At 47.2% G+C, this 7,301-nt stretch overlaps 1 protein-coding gene across 4 annotated transcripts in view; it reads right to left on the bottom strand.

Moving 5' to 3' along the window:
- Positions 1–7,301, bottom strand: part of ADCK1 (aarF domain containing kinase 1) — a 137,256-nt gene that overhangs the window by 78,504 nt on the left and 51,451 nt on the right. The gene's annotated exons all lie outside the window — the stretch shown is intronic.

Genomic DNA, 7,301 nt, shown 5'->3' with positions numbered 1-7,301 from the left:
CACACACTCACACTCACTCACACACTCACACTCACTCACACACACACCTTCATTCACCTTCTTCCCCAATGTTCTCCTTCAGCCTCAGTACCCAGGGCAGTCAACTCCAATCTCATACAGAGGCCTGCCTCCCTTCTCACATGGCCCGATGCTTCTGATCTTCTTTCCATTAAAACCTACCTGGTCTGGGTTCCACTCCTTCAGAAATGAACATTCGTTCAAGGCTTTTGGCCAAATCTAATCTACTAATGATTCACTCGAGGGTATATCGAGTTCATGTATCTGCCACCCAACCCTCAGACATACTAGTAATACTGTCTGTCTGTTGGAGGCCTACAACTCATAAAACATGGTCAGATATGCTACTTCTTTTAATCCTTGCAGCAGCTCAGGGAGGCAGGCATTGGTACCTTTAAAGATAAGAAACTCAGACATTTCTGCTTATAAAGAAATAGCTAATAAATGTCAAAGGAAGGTCTAGAAAACACTCCAAACCCAGGGCTCTCTTAACTCAGCAAGCTTCTGCAGTGATCTCCTTTTACTGGAGCAAAAGTTGCACTGGCACGTGGAGCAGGCAGTTGGGCATGTTGTCTAGGACAGGGCAGCCTTTATTTGGGGGCTAACGACCACCTGTCCTTCCAGAACTAGGAGGTGGCCCCCATCTGCCCTGAGGTTGTGCATCCCCAGTCATCACCCCAGCTCATCTGAGCATCTTGGAACTATGAGGGTCCTGCCCCTGGAGCTACAGCTTCTGAGGTAGGATGGGGCCATGGCACACGCAGAAGACAAGGGAGCCCAGTGCCCTGTGGGAACCCGGGACTCCCCCAGGTGAAATCAACCAAGAAATGGTGAACACCTGTGATGGACTTACCCTCTCTTAAGTGCTATGAGAGATGCCGACATAATTAAACATATATCGGAGGTAATAAACAAGTGAAGAGTTAAATAACAATAGGTAACAAACATGGAAGAAACATGCAAAGATCCTATATAGTTAGGTGCCAAGTGAACCATACAGAAAACTGTGACCTAAGAAATTAAGAAGAGAACACTGCCACCCTGAACACCCTCATCCCAGCAGCCAGGAAGCCCACCCGCCCCCTCCCTCCATAACAAGCAGATGCCCCAGTCTCCAGGCACTAGCAGGATGTCCTTAGGCCCCTGAGGGCGCCCCACTTCTGGCTTTGATGGACAGCTCTGCTACCCACCCCAACACACTCTTAGGGAACCCTATGTACACATGACTCCATCCCCCTGGACAAAGTCCTCCAGCCTTGATGTGCATACCTGGTTCAAGCTGGGCCAAGGAGAGTCTTTTTTCCATGACAGGGGGTTATAGGAAGAAGGGAATTGACTCTAAGAATCGAAAGAAATAGCATACTCCTTGATGAGTCCAAGGGCTGTGGGGGAGTGGTAGGTTCTCTTAAGAATTTGGAACTGGGGGCTGAGCTGGCCAGTGTCAGATAGCAGAAGGTCAGTGCTATGACTGGCCAATGCCACACTCAAGCCCTCGTTCTGAGAAAGTGAGAAAAAAGGTTAATATAGTCAAACACGGAACCCAGCATATCCTCACAGTACAAGGGTCCAGGCTCTTACAAACAAACGACCTTTTCCAGCTCAAATAATCGTCCCCCAATTCCAATCCCAGCCAAAGACAGATCACAATCACCAGCAGAATAAGCGGCAGCCAGCATGCCACCCACAGCGTGACCAAGGCCCAGGGCCGACCAGATGCTCCCAGCGATGCTGCCCTGGCACCCATCAGCCCACTCCCCAGGAGGTGCGCTCAGCCCCACTCCAGGCTGTTCCAGGGTCAATGCCAAATGGAAGCAGAGGAGTGGGAAACAGGCTGAGGACACACCTCACTTCCTCCTCCCTTCCCAGGAAAGACACCAACCACCAGGAATTCACTGGGGATTTAGAATAGGTTGAGTTCCGCGCCCCATACCACGTGAGGAGACCCCAAAGAGCCACTCACACACAGAACGACGCTCGGCAGTGGGATGAACCGAGTGCCATCCGAGCTCACAGCAGGAAGAAACAATAAGGCTGGAATTAGAGGAAAGGCTCGGCTCCTGGGAGGTGGGGTGGGGTATGTGCCCCTCATGAACACAGGGCCTCTCAGCTCCAAATGCCCCCTTCTTTGCCCTGCATTGTGATCCTGGAGCTGGGCCCTGTGTCGTTTCTCCCCTGGTCAAATGGCTCGCTATTAGGCTTTGTCAGCAGGGGCTCTGGAGGGACACTAGGAGGCCACATCGAGCCTTTAACTGTCCCAATGTGCTGTTTTCAGCACAGCAGCCAGCAGGCCAGCGGCTTGGCAGTGCCCCCTTCAGTGGCCCTCACAGACCAACCCACCCTCACTACATCTCTCCACCATTTGGTAGGCCCCTCCTTTGGCCAAACTCAGACCCACACACTCCCAGCAGGTCGCTGCTGCATATCAGCTCCAGCCTACACCCTCCTACCATGTTCTCTGCTCCCAGGCAGGCTGCTGCCATGGGCTGCGCCTTCCGCCTGTCTCCTCACCACCGGGCAGCCTGATTCTCAACCCTGCGGGTGGGAGGCCCTCGGCTACATCCTCGGCTCTGTTCTGGTTTTCTACTCTCAGCCCCAGAGGGAGCAGCTGCTTTGTGTATTTGCTACATCTTTACCCTTAGAATCTTCTTTTACTCCTCTTAGGAGTAAACAATCTTTAACTAGTTGATTATCCTTTATATTAAATTTCCCTTTCAAAGTACTAGCGTGACAGGGCTGTAATTAATACACAGGGTTAGCCCCTGAAATTGAATTTGAATAAATTAGGGTAAAAAAGGGGGGCATTTCAGAATCGAGAGTACAGCATAACATACACCTGTGTGTGTGCGCGTATGCGTGTGTGTGTGCACGCGTATGCATGTGTGCGCGCGCACACAAGTATGCGTATGTGTGTGTATGTGTGTGCATGTGTGTGCGTACGTGCATGCGTGTGTGTGTTGGAGACCTGCTACACCATTTTCTTTAGACTGGAGGCACATCTGCATTTGTCTCTGCTGCAGGGAGCCCTCAAAAAGCATCAGCCGCATCCTGCCAAGCCCTCTCACCAGGGCTCTGCTGCCCCTCACCTGTGGCTGGAGCCAGTCCCAGGTAGGGTGTCTCTTGGCATAAGGTGATGGTCACCTTTGGGCCACTGTCTGGGCACTCTCTGGTCACACAAGCCCAGGAAGGCCAGTCTACCCCTGACTCACCAGTTGCTTGGCACATCTGCTGTTGGGAGTAATCATGTGTGTCCTCTGTACACCCTGTGTGCCTCGAGGCAAGCTGTACCTGTGCCATAATGTAGATTGATGATGACTATAGGCCCACACTCACAAAACCATCATCCATGAAACTGAGTCAGCATCTGCTGCAAATGGCACCCACATTTCAACTAAAGAGGCCCCAAAGTCACCTTCAACCCAGCAATAAACACACACACACACACACACATATACAATCACATGGAGGTGAGGGACACTGCCACTCACCAAAAATTTTAAATGTTCTTTTAAGGCCAAAAGATGCAAATGCTAAATAACAGAGCAAGCACTCACATCTCCAGGGTCCCTTTGCAGCTGCAGCTCCCAGAGCTTCATTGTCCTTTGGGATCAGAAGGCAGGTCCCCCTTTCAGCACCATTTACTTAATGTGGTACTTCAGGGGCTATGCCTGCTGGCAGGAGGGAGTACATACAGGAACCTCACAATTCCCTCCTACCCAACATCCTTTCTCCTGACCATGTGAGTGTGCACAATGAAAGGCAAAGCTGCCGGGATCTCCTGACCTCTGCATTCCCTTGAATCTAGCCCTCCGTACTACACATCTCTTCGAGCACCTGCACAGCCACAAGCTCCAGGAGGGATGTGCAGGTAAATGAGAGTTAGTTTGTAACAGTTCTGTCCAAAGAACTTTCTGCAATGATAGACATGTTCTATATCTCCACTGCCTGATATGTGGCCACTAGCCACATGGCTACAGGTGGCTACCAAGCACTTGAAATGTGGCTACTGCACCAGAGGAACTGAATTTTTCATTTTATTTAATTTTAAATAAAATCAAATGGCCACATGTGGCTAGTGGCTACCATATTGGACAGCTCAGGTTTATAAATTAATATCAACTATAATAAATAAGCATTTTTAAAAATTCATAGTCACTTAAACTAAACAAAAGTTCACCCATTTCTCCCATCCCCCACCGCACCCCCAGCTTCTTGCAACCAACAATCTGTTCTCTGTGTCTATGAGCTTGGTTCTATTTTGCTTTTAGATTCTACACCTAATAGAGATCGTACAGTATTTGTCTCTCTCTGACTTATTTCGCTTGGCAGAATGCCCTGGAGGACCACCCATGTTGTCACGATGGCATGGTTTCATTCTTTTTTATGACTAATATTCCATTGTATATATATATATACTACAATTTCTTTAACCACTTATCCACCGATGAACACTTAGGTTGTTTCCATATCTTGGCTCTTGTAAATAATGCTGCAATGAACACAGGGTTGTGTGTGTCTTTTCAAATTAGTGTTTTGGGGGCTTCTTCAGATAAATACACAGAAGTAAAACTGCTGGGTCACATGGTAGTTCTATTTTTAAATTTTTGAGGAACTTCCATGCTGTCTTCCATAGTAGCTGCACCAATTTACAGTCCTACCAACAATGCATGGGAGGTCCCTTCTCTCTACATCCTCACCAACACTTGAATAATCGTTTATCAGTTTCAGGTGTACATAACAACACAGTGATTAGGTATTTACACCCCACACAAAGTGATAGCCCCACCAAGTCTACTACCCCTCTGACACCATACATAGCCATCACAAAACCACTGACTATATTCCTTATGCTGTCTAAGTGCCATTTCTGGCCTACAGTAAGCATGCATATCTAGATGGTGGTAGTTATTATTTTTAAATCTGCACAATATCTCTGTAAAATGATTTTAATGTGTGTCTTTAAGGATGAAGAAATAACATCAGAGAGGTTCAGTGACATTCCCAAGGTCTCAGAGCCAGGAAATGGTAAGTGTTGGTGTGTGCAGCCACGTGCCAACAACAGGCCCCAACTGCATTTCTCTATGTACAAGCATTGTGGGGCTGCGAGGAAGCACGGTCCTCATGGGCCCAGAGCTGACAATGCAGACTGACAGGTGGACATGAACCCACAAACCTAGAATCGCCAATGACAGGCAGTAAAAGTAGCTGCCCAGTCCCTCATGGGTATGACACGTGCTGGAGAGGTCACCAGGCTGGGCACCAGGGTGGCCATGGAAGCTGAATCAAGTATTCGTAATTTAAAAGTCCAATGCAAGCTGAAGTCGGTCTTGAGTACAATAAGGGGTCATAAACCAATGATTAATAGCATTGGCTTTGAAATCAAAAGGACCTGAGTTCAGTTTCTACTTTGCTACTTACCTGTCATGTAACCATGGTCGTTAATAAACATTGGGGTCTCAGTTTCCTCATCAGCAAAAGGAAGATAAAAATGATAACTGTCACGGTGATGATCAAATAGGCAATGCATAAAAAAAGAGCTTAGCACTGGGCCCAGCCTATAGTCACTGCTCAATAAATGAATAGAAAGAGACAGAGCGGGGGGAGGGAATCAATCTTCTTAGAAAAATGCAATTTAAAAATTAAAAACCACTTCAGGCCCATCTACCCTCTATACTTTGTTCAGTACAAGAAGTCCGGACAACAATCTAGTAGACAGAAATAATAGCTAATTTCATTCTGTGTCATCTAAATTGCAAAGCATCCACGCATAAGAAATACAACAGCTATAGAGCCCTATTCTAAATGCAGCAATTTCAGGTTCTCTTGCCAAAGATCGCCCTACTTCTGCCACTACCAGAACACCGACACCCATTTGCTCCTTGGACCGGAGTCTTGCCCTTACCTAGGACTCGGTTTCACTGGCTGGTTGGATGTGTCACTGCAGCATGTCCTCACTGCAAAGCCCCCACACTGCCCCTCTGTCCCTGCCAAAAGGTGGCAGGAACAGCTGGCACAGTCTCCCTGCCCCTCCTCCAACTTTGCTTTCACTCCCAGCTCAATAACTTGCCTTATGATTATCTCATTACCAATAACCTTGCTGTAATGAGTCTTAACCTGCTTCATATTAATTAAAACCATTGTCATTAGCCAGCTTGGTTTGGGGTTTGGAAGAGGGGCAGTGAATAGCTAATGAGACAAACTCAGTGCTGATTAGTTATTGATTGGGAGGGAAGGAGCAAAGCCCATGGAAGGTAAACTCTTTACTTGCATCCAAATTCCCAAGAGCAGGGCCCCCAAACTTGGCAGAAAGTTACCAAAGTCAGACTGAACCAACTGGGCTCAGAACTGGGCAATATCTCCAATGGGATTTAGGGGTATGTGTGAACAGAAAGGAGACAGACACACATACATACATACCCCACACAACACAGAAAGAGTCAGTGAAAGAGAAGGTGACAAATCCCAAAACAGAGAAAGAACGCTGATTAATTCACCTAGTCAAAAACTCAAGACCCAAAGGAAATGCACTGAAATGCTAACAGTGGTATCTCTGGGCTGTGAGATTACAAGAGTATTTTTTTCTTCCTTATAGGATTTTCAGTATTTTCCAAATTTCTTAAAACTAATATATATGTTAATAATGGGGGAGATTTTTTTTAATCATCCCTTCTTCAACATCTTCTGGAAATAGAAAAGTACAGCTGACTTCTTTTTTCAGATTTAAATATGCGAGGCTCTTCCCTGCAGACTGTGGTGCAGAGAGGGACCCAGCATCTCCTCCCTAATTCCCAGGCTGCTATGATGCATGTGTGTGTTTTCCATCATGAAAATGGAATTGTTAAGTCCTTGCCCTTCCCAAGAAATCAGGCCAGGACGGCCTCCCAGATCTGTTTTCTGGATGTCACCCTTTGCTTTAAGTTATCATTTAGGCAACAAAGCAAAACTCATTATGTCTTAGGGAGAAAAAAAGAGGTTGCAGTTTGTAAAAGTTTTGAAGGAGTCAAACCACAAATTTCATCCCACTCCTTGACCACATATGGGTAAACCCTGGGTAAGAGCACAGGGCCAGCATCAGCCCAACTCAGTCATATCCCAACTTCACCACTCTGCTGACCTTGGCAAATTACGTTACTGCTGTCTATTTCAGTCATCTTATCTAAAAAGGGAAGATAAGGGTCAGCGGAGTGGAGCATTGGTTAAGAGCTGGCTTGGGACGCCAGAGGGCCCCAGTTCGGATCCCACATATGAGGGCCAGTGACACTGCCCTCTACAGCTAAGATGCTGAA

This window comes from Hipposideros armiger, unplaced genomic scaffold (genome assembly GCF_001890085.2).
Source record: "Hipposideros armiger isolate ML-2016 unplaced genomic scaffold, ASM189008v1 scaffold_99, whole genome shotgun sequence".
NCBI lineage: Eukaryota > Metazoa > Chordata > Mammalia > Chiroptera > Hipposideridae > Hipposideros > Hipposideros armiger.
The sequence above is the reverse complement of the archived record's forward strand: the minus strand, read 5'-3'. Positions and strand labels throughout refer to the sequence as shown.